Source organism: Streptopelia decaocto (assembly GCF_964273445.1).
Source record: "Streptopelia decaocto genome assembly, chromosome: 8".
NCBI classification, from domain to species: Eukaryota; Metazoa; Chordata; class Aves; order Columbiformes; family Columbidae; genus Streptopelia; species Streptopelia decaocto.
In genome coordinates this window covers 3,971,697-3,981,174 of record NC_138662.1, presented here as the reverse complement: position 1 = coordinate 3,981,174, position 9,478 = coordinate 3,971,697, and the positions used below count along the sequence as shown (strand labels likewise).

General features: G+C 47.3%; 1 protein-coding gene and 1 long non-coding RNA gene across 2 annotated transcripts in view; both read left to right on the top strand.

Annotated features, from left to right (window-relative positions):
* The first annotated feature begins 1,303 nt into the window (after positions 1–1,303).
* Positions 1,304–5,569, top strand: LOC309443211. The gene is made up of 3 exons (XR_014184761.1): positions 1,304–1,331; positions 4,478–4,560; positions 5,530–5,569. It is a non-coding gene; the product is annotated as an uncharacterized lncRNA (long non-coding RNA).
* Positions 5,570–5,932: 363 nt separating this feature from the next.
* The window catches only part of IARS1 (isoleucyl-tRNA synthetase 1), a 106,634-nt gene continuing 103,088 nt past the window's right edge, over positions 5,933–9,478 (top strand). The window contains exons 1-2 of the mRNA XM_082059854.1: positions 5,933–6,032; positions 8,847–8,938. The gene's annotated coding sequence lies outside the window, so the exon portion shown is untranslated. The remainder of the gene's footprint in view (positions 6,033–8,846; positions 8,939–9,478) is intronic.

Below are 9,478 nucleotides of genomic sequence, written 5' to 3'. Positions count from 1 at the left end.
GGGGGTCCGGCCTCCCCGGCACACTCCATCAGCGCCCCGCGGGCGTTCTCCAGCACCCCTAGGTACGAGTCCATGTCCAGCGGGTCCATCTCGCAGTCCGACCCGCCGCTCTCGGTGCCCACCGAGTCCGAGCGCAGGTGCATGAGCTGGTACTTCTCCCGCATCAGGAACTGGTTGGTGTTGCGGGGCGCCCGCATGCCCGGTGCCCGCCGGCCCAGGACGTTGACGGGTCGGAGGGAGAGCAGCACCCGCGGCCGCACGGGCCGGTGGCAGCGGCGGAAGGCGCGGCACTGCTGCTGCTGCTGGGCGTGCTGGTAGTGGCTGTGCGTGCGGCTGCCCAGCAGCTTCCGCGACCCGCCGGGGTGTCTCCCGCGCCGCCCGGGGGGCCAGCGCGACCGGCTGCCGCCCCGCCGGGGCTCGTCACCCTTCAGCGGCGGCGGGAAGGCGCCTCCCGGCGCCCCTTCACCTCGCGCGGGTTCCCAGGGGGGGCGCCGCGCTCCGCCGCCGCACACCATCAGCTCCGCGCGTCGCAGCATCGCGGCCCGGCGCTCTCACATGCTCCTCGCCGCCGGCACGACCCCGCCGGGCAAGTCCAGCGCCGTCGCCGCCCTGCTGCGCCTTCTGCCCTCTTCCCCTGCGCTGAGCGGCCGCTTCCCAAGAGCCCTGCGGTGTCCCCGCTGGCGGGGGCCTCCCCGGGCGCCTCTACCTTTTCACGATCCGCTGTGTTTTTTTCTTGAGCGGAGCGCGTTTATAGTGCATAGCCTGGCTGAAGGGCTGCGGGCTGGGGGGCAGCTTGACGGGCTCCAAGCCGCCGCCTCAGAGAGATGATCTCGCTACTCCCCAGCCGGCAGCTACCGTGCTGTCAGCGCTCCGCCGCGGGACGGCGGGCCGGGGCCGGGCCCTGGTGGCCGGCAGGGGGAGCGACCAATGTGAGGGTGCCCGTGACCTGCTCCACCACAGCACCGCAACTCTCCCCACACCGACTGACGGTGCGCACCCACACACCCCCTATTTATACCGTTCGGCGCAGTCCAACTGCGGCCGCGCCGCGGGGGGGAAAGCACAGCCGGTCCTGAGCAAGCTTGTCCTCGCCAAACCTCGCTCTCCGTGCGCATTGATCGCGAGCGCGTTGTAAGCCACGACGAACCGCGTCTGACCGCGCGCTCGTGTCTCCCGGTTTAATCGCGGGATCTTTCCCCCCGTGGGACGCGTTTTGGTTTGGCTCGGCGCTGCGGAAGCGTTTGTTTCTTCATCCCCTATTCACGAACACCATTTGCGCTCAGCTCCCTGCGCAAGCACCGTTGCCCTCTTCTCCGTTGCGGCGGCAATACGTAAACTGCTTAAACTGTCTGTGAGGGGGGGAGCTGGGCGGGCGAAACGGCTTCGATGTGAGCTGGTGCCCAGTGAGGGTGCGGGGACAAAGGGGCGTCGTCAGCGGTCTGGGGGCAATGACCAAACGCTGGGAAGCCGCGGCGCTCTGTGCTTCGCCTGTAACTCCTGACTAGGGCCGGCGTCACCCCCGGGGAGCGGTGATCTACCCGCTCACAAAATGGTGCCCGTGGCTGAGCGAGGGGTGAAGGGGCCTTTCCCGCTCAGCGCGCGGGGAGGCGAAGCCTCCACAGCCGTGAGGGCGAGGAGGGGCCCGGCGGGCCGGCTCAGGCCTCGGCGTGGGGGAGGACACGCTCCGGTGGGGTTTCCCCCGGTCTGCCCCGCTCCGGCGGCGGGCAGGGTCCATTGCTTGCCGGCAACAGTACCGACGGCGCGGCCCTGTCCCCCCACCGCGTACCCGCGGCCATGGAGGCGCGGGCGGGGCGGGCAGCACGGCCTGTGGCGGAGGGAGGAGCCAGGCCCGGGGGGTGAGCTGGCGTTCAGCTGGAGGGGAGGGGGCAAAGGAAGGGAGCCCCCTTTTGAGGCTTTCTGAGCTTTTGTTTCTTCCCTTTAACCTTTCCAGATGAATTGGTGTTTTTTAAACACTGTTTTGTGAAAAATGAGAGCAGAGACATTCATTCTTACAGTTCGGGGACTGTCCCAGTTATTTGTGCTGGGCCGTGGTCCCTGTGCTACAAATTTCCCCTAGTTTTCAAATCCGTATTTTTTTGGCTAACTACTGCACTATTGACAGTGGCTTCCCTGTACACCCCTTCTGTATGCTCAAGTTGTTTATGACAAACAAGCTCAGTGTTGTGGCCTAAATGGTTTCAATTAAAGGCTGTGCATGAATAAGGACAGTAGACATTCATGTAGATAACAGTTATTAGTATTTACTAGTGAAGGGCAAAGAAGTACAAAATATACAGAGGGGAACAATGTGAAAATCTGGATGTGTGGTAACTGCAGAGTGAACATTTTCAACAACAAATTGCCAACATTTATTTGCATTTCATTGCTTAAGAGTACATATTTTTAAGCAGTTTTTATTTTAAATTCATAAATTATATGGTATTCCATTTTAAAGTCAACTGGCCTTATCACCTGTGTGTTTTACAAACTAAGTCCAAAATTGACAGAGTTGGCACTGGAGTTGTTTGAAAAAATGCAATCTCTGTAAGCTGAAGGAATGTGAGAGCAAGGGGAGGCTGCAGTCCTTCAAAGATCTGACAAATTTATGTGTATAAAAATGTAGCTCATGAAGTGGTCTGAACTTGTTCAGGATTTTTTTCAGGTAAGCCTACACGACTTGGGGAAAAATGTTCAAACAAATTAACAAAAGCCACTGGTAAATTAAGTTCAGGGCTTCCTGAAGGTAATATTTATGTCTGCATAGGCAAAACTTCATCCTTTTGTCTGTTTGATTTCATACATAAATCTCATGTCCTCAGCTACCATGTTTCTCATTGGTGATCCTGAAAGGGGAACAAAAAGAACAACATTGTGGTTCAGAACAGGGAGCCAGGGGTGGTGTCAGAGAAAGTTACTTAGTGGTAGCCTGGAGCTCAAAGTGTCTAACTAAATACATTGAACATCTAATAGATACATTGAACTAGTTAATCTCTTTCTTAGTGTCTTTTTGCTGTGTAGAAAATTGAAAGTAAGGTCTGACTTTGGTTTTCAAATGGAACTACTAAAGGAAATGCACATTAACCTCCCTGCTTTTCTGCCCGGCCACTTCTCACTTTTCTCATTGCCAGAGAGTAGGACTACGTCTTGTATTTCTGGAACAGCAGAAGTCCTAGCATCTGGTTTTGTGTCAGAATAGGTGTGGGTAAAGCCTCAGTCTTTCAAGATAATATTGACCTAAACTTTGCATCCCATGAATATAGTGATAGGGAGAGCATTGGTCTGTGCATACTCTTGAGGTTGGAGAGCTGTTTGGGTAGGTGGGTTAGATATTTTCTTAAGAGATTCATATATATTTTCTTTTTTCTAGATCTGAATAGTATCCGTCCTGTGCATAGAACTTGATGCTTCTTATTTTTGTCCTTAGCAGTGTGGCCAGAATAAAGTACTTATTTATGCTGGTACTTTGTATTTGCTGTCAGTCTGATAAATCTGTGGAGAGATTACTGTTCTACAGCTTTCTGGAGCTGAGGAGTGGCCCAGGTGCTTTCCTGGCTGTGCCCCTGTATTATAGTGGCAGCACTCAATAGGGAGCACTGATGGAAGAATGGAAGAACAGAGCACGTTTTTCAGCCTTTGTGGCACAAAGTCTTCCTAGGCCAAAGGATTTTTTTCCGCTGCTTTACTGGTTTGACATTCAGTGTGCTCTGTGTGTAACAGGATCAGGACAGGTGTCTGTGGGCTTGGTTATTTGCGGAGCCAAGGGTTCCTGTAGCTGTGAGTTGAGTGAGTGTCACTCATCCAAGCGAATCCCATAGCTAGCTTGTTACTCAGTGGTTCTCATATTCTGTGCCAACAGCCGTGACCATAACCTGTTGTGAGACAGGGACTAACACCTGTCAGTCTTGTGGTCTTTGACAGCCCTGTCGTAGCTTTGGGAACCCAAAGAAAGCAGTTGTCCCTGAAATAGTTTTGATAACTTCTTGTGACATATCACATTCTTTGAGCATTTCTTTGTCTTCAAATTACATCATGTTTTCAATGTAACTGAAAGCTGATAGACTGTGTTCTGGGTTTTGACTGTCTCTGCGATGAGTAGTTTTAAAAATAGAAACAAGGCTGCTGTGATCGAAAGCAGTTTTCAGGCATTTGAACCTTGACTGAACCTTGAACGATCCACCACTTCTCTGTGACGAATGATCCAAAAGATCCACCGTTTCTGTTTAGTAGCGTTGAACACGTTTGCGTGTTGTGTGACCTTAGTTCTAGGCAATTATGTTCACGGTTTCATTCTTTCCTTATTTTTGTCTGTTTAAAAATACTCCTGTGAACTATTTTCAGACTAAGATACTTCGTAGATGTGTTTCATGGGTACGGGACAAACACCGCACTTAAAAATCAAGCTGTTGTACAGAATAAACATTGGAAATGTGTCATGATCTTTAATGTTGTCTTTCAATTTGTGTGTTTTTCTTAACAGTCTAGTGTTACCAGGTTAGGACGCTGGATTGATTTTGAAAACGACTATAAAACTCTTTATCCTGAGTTCATGGAGTCTGTGTGGTGAGTTAACTTCATACATTGTATGTATGCTTTATGAATTTGCACTGGTAAGAAGGCTTCGATTATTGTAAACATGTATTGCTTCATACATCACTAGAACAGTTCCAAAATATGCCAGATTCGGAAAAGCAATGGGTAAAGTAATTAAGGTGATGTGAAATCTCTTGACGTCAAAGTGAGGGAATTAACGGACCTACCTTTTTCTTCAGGATAGTGGAGTTTTTCAAAATCATGTACAATAGTAGTGCTTTCACAGAGCCTTGAAATCTTGCTGCTGCGTGTCAGCTTACAAGCAATTGTGGAGATCTAGTGTTATGTTCCTTGCTTGGTTTAGGAAATTACACTATATCTCTCCATTGTTGATGTTCTTCACACTGTCAGCTGCAAATGTGCAAACTAGCCGAACTCTGTTTAGCTCTAAACCTCTTTTTCAAGCCTGAATGTAGAGGCTGGGAATCTGCTGTTATCTTTTTCTTGGCAGTGTGGTTTGACATCTGTCTTGTACTGCTGGTGCAGAGCTAAGTAAAGTTCAGGAATTTTGGCAATGTATTCAGAGTGACTGTTGGAATTCCAAAAGACCCAACGACCTTATAGGTCATGGAAGAGATTACCTTATAGTACAATTTCTTTAGCCAGGCATACCCATCTGGTCTGTAAATAAGCCAAAAGGCACTTGGTCAAACGTCTTGCATTGGAAACTACAATATATACCTTGCCTTATGTCTGTGCTAAAAGCCACACTGCAGTCAGGCTGAGATTAGCATATGGCGTCTTAGCTCTGTCATGGGTTAGGGGTACAGAGACGTTCAGTCACTGCAAGCTGGCTGTCAGACAGCAGGAACTTGTCCATGAGTCTGAGCCCCCAAAAAGGAGGGAAGAAGAAAAGTTGGGGACACCCAGTCACACGTGCAGCTTAAAGATAAAACAATCTTTCCCTGAAATGTTGCTCTTCATTTTTTTTGTACGCAGCCTGACAGAGTGCTGACTGCGGCAGCCCCTCCTGCGCTGAGCCCAAGCTGATGCTCACGGATAGGCGCGGCACCCAACAGCCCCAGGTGCTCTGTTGGAATCTACGTGACACATTTCTGATGATTCTGATGATTCCCGGCGGCAGCCACTGGGCATTTGGCAAAGCTGTGTCGGTTGGTGACAGGCACGGAGCGCACGGTGCACCCTCCGGTCACACACGGCCCGTGAGCCCCGCCCTTCTCACGGCAGGAGACTCGGGCCCGCCCCCGCCCCGTCCTGGCCAATGAGAAGGCGCAGGATAGTGGGGGCGGGAAGGGTTTCCTGGTCCGCCCCGCGCCGCCATGACCTGGAGTTTCCAGGAGAGCGGCGTGTCCAATGGGAGGCCGCCTTATTGCACCCTAAGTGTGCCGCGCTCCCATTGGCTGCCGCTGCCGGGTGTGCCCGCCGGTGTTTCCTGTCATGCTTTCCCGCGATTGCATCATTGCGGGCCGGGTGGCGCTGAGGTGAGCGGCGGAGGGGTCCGGCCGTCCCGGCACCCCGCAGCCCTTTCCTCCCCACGCCGGCTGGGGAGCGGTCAGAGGCCTGAGGGAGGGCTGGCGTCGGGGCCTCGGGGGCGTTGCGGGGTTTCCGGGGCGCTTCGTGGGGTGTGACAGGGTGTGACAGAAAACTGGCGGCTCGCACACCGGGTGCCGGCCCCCTGGTGCTTGTGACGGTCTCGCGGTTTGTGGCGCGGCCGGTGCCTCTCCTGTCACCGCCCGGAGCTCTGAAGCGCCTTAGCGGGGAAGGGACCGGGCTCGGGCTGCTCCGCCACTGGGTTTTGACGTTACTCGCGCCTTGTTCTGTACGTATAACAAGAACGGCTGAGGGAGCTGGGTCTCTTTAGTTTGGAGAAGACTGAGGGGTGACCTCATTATTCTTTATAGATATAAATTAATATTAAAATAAATATAAATTAGTGTTTATAAATACATGAAGAGTGAGTGTCACGAGGATGGAGCCAGGCTCTTCTGGGTGACAACCAATGGTAAGACAAGGGGTAATAGGTTCAAACTGGAACACAGGAGGTTCCACTTAAATATGAGAAGAAACTTATTCTCAGTGAGGGTAACAGACACTGGCCCAGGCTGCCCAGGGGGGTTGTGGAGTCTCCTTCTCTGCAGACATTCCAACCCTCCTGGACACCTTCCTGTGTAACCTCATCTGGGTGTTCCTGCTCCATGGGGGGATTGCACCGGATGAGCTTTCCAGGTCCCTTCCCATCCCTGACATTCTGGGATTCTATAACATTCTCATTATGTGTAAGATATTTTACTTCCCTGTGTGCTGCACAGATTCTTTGATTTTTCTGGAACTTAGTGATTACTTAAAACAGGTACTTATTAAAGGTTAACCAATTTCCTTTTTTCAGAGTTTGTTACTTATCATGGCTTAATTTTGTTAATTAGTTGAATGAAGAACCTAAGATGCCTTGCAATGTGTAATATATCTTAAGCATTCCACATCGGCATCCTTTTAAAAGAGGGGAGATTTTTGAGGAGGGTGCACTTTTGATTAGTGTAGCTGTGATGGTTTTGATATTTTTGTTTTCGGTACCTTTGGCCCCCTTGCCCCCTGGGAGCCTTCTGGAGAATGAAGAAAGCACATTTTTTCAGTTTGTTAGTGTCATGCTTAGGAAGCAACTGTCAGGTAACAGCAGAATTTGGTTGGCACGGAACAGCAGCATTTGCTGACTCAACTAACACTAGTTTCTAATTTAAAAAAAAAATACATAGTTCAAAGTTATTTCAAAACAACCTATATTTTTATGTTTGCACAGTGACAAATTTTATGCTTTTAATCACGGTAATATGAAGACAACAGAGAAATTTGCATAAGACATAAGATACAGGGTAAAACTGAGTTCTTGCATAGTACAAAATGTATTTGTGTTTAAACATAGTATTAATTTATTAGTCTGCTCGCTTTTTTTAACAATATTTTAATTGGATTTTCAGCATAAAAAGGAACACTCCTTGCTGGGGGACAGATGGGCTTTAGTCCATCTCATACAGTGTTTTGTCTTGAGTGATGAGATGAATTAATCTTAATACACTTTCCCAAACCCATCCTCAAGTGTCAGGCTCAGCTTGAGAAGAGTTAATTCACCTGTTTGGAAATTAAAAAACATCACTTCCTTGTTTCCCAGTTTAGTTTTCTGATCTACTCAGTTTGGGGCATATTTTCAATAAGAAAAGTTGATCTCATCAGTTTTGTGACCTATCAAATAGAACAGTGGAATAATTGGACCACTATCAGTCTGCTATGAATAAGGTGTACATGTAAGTTTTCTATGTTGCCATCAACCCCCAAACTTTTGTGAAGAAAACCATGTTTTTAATTTGTTTCCTGATGTAATTACGCTTATAGATTGCAGTGTCAGGGAGACTGGCCATGAGGGTGGCAACTTTGTCTTTTTGAAGAAGAAAACTGATTGCCCTTTTCTGTTATTTTACTGAGTTTCTTCTTGCATTTCCAACTATTTGGTGGTTTATATGAAGTGCTAGTTAAAGTTGGATGAGATTGTTCAGCTTAAAAAGAGATTTTAAAGATAGACGTGCATGATTTTTTTTCCCACCAGCTCTCAGGTCTGATTATTATTGCAGTTTTTTCCCATGTATTATCATTGATTTTTTTTCTGAAGCAATGCTTGTTCTGTAGCTTAGCATTCTGTTCCCATCCATCCTTTTATTTTAAACTTAATTGTTTCCATCTGTTCTAGAAACTGATGCTTTTGATTATCAGATGGTTGGTTAGAATATTGTTACCCCAGAAACTGCCTTTCCTTAAAGCTCGGTACCTAAAAGGGGAGAAATGGGGAGTCTAGTTCTGTATGTGGGTAAAACAGCATGTTGTTTAATTTTGGAGAAGGTGTCTGTAGATGGGGAAAGGAGGGTCCTCCTCGTTTCTGGAGGGAAGTTTGTGCACAGGTCTCTTATATGGGATAGCTTGTGGGAGAAGTTGACGGGAACAAGGATAAGAGATGGATCTTATACCCCTTGAAATTAGGAGATTTTTTGTGCACTTCTAGTTCATGCTGGTTCTCAATATTTTCAGTTTCTCTGTCAACAAAATGAGTAATATCTTGAAATCCACTTTGTTTTTATCATCTGTATGTGATATATGTAAAGTGCAACAAATTTCTGAAATATTGGTTCTCTTCATAGTGGTGTTTTTGTAGAATTTTTGTTTTAAAAATTATTGATTTAAAAAAAATCTTAAAAAAATACATGCTAACTTGCTGTTATGGTTTTAATGCTTTCTAATTTTTTTTCTTCTAGATAAGAAGCTCAGCGTAAGTTTGAGGCTGCTGGAGTACAATCTGCGAACTTTTGACACCTTTCCTATTGAATGTTATTATATTTTAGAAAAAGTGAGTGTACTTAAAGTTACTCAGTGATGCATTGTCTTAAATGTTGACATTTTTTGTCAGCAGAAAATGAATAGAGAAACAAGTAAACAAACTCCCTTCCTGTTTACTAACCTGTATGTAAATGTGGAGTGCTGTCCAAAAGTGTTGTTTTGTTAGATGCATTTGTGTAATAATTTCTGTGCTGTCATTTGTGATGTTTTCACTCAGTTTGCGTTCAAAGTAATGAGTTATCCTTGATTTTTTTTTTTCTGATTTAAAATAACTAGATTACTTATAGTAATGAACTTTTTGCTGTCCATATAGGAAATTATTCATATCTCTGCCTATAAGCTGATTATGCTTTTCCTGAAAGCTGATTATGCTTTTCTTTTTTGTTCAGCTGACGTTGAGCCATAGTTGGATTTTTAAATGTGGTTTGTCTTTTAAGTCAATCTCTTTAAAATTCTTTGTAACTTGAAAAAACTGACCTGTAGTGACTGTTACTTATTAATTCTCTTCAGTAATATTTTCCTAATTCTGACATAATAAACTTATTCTGTG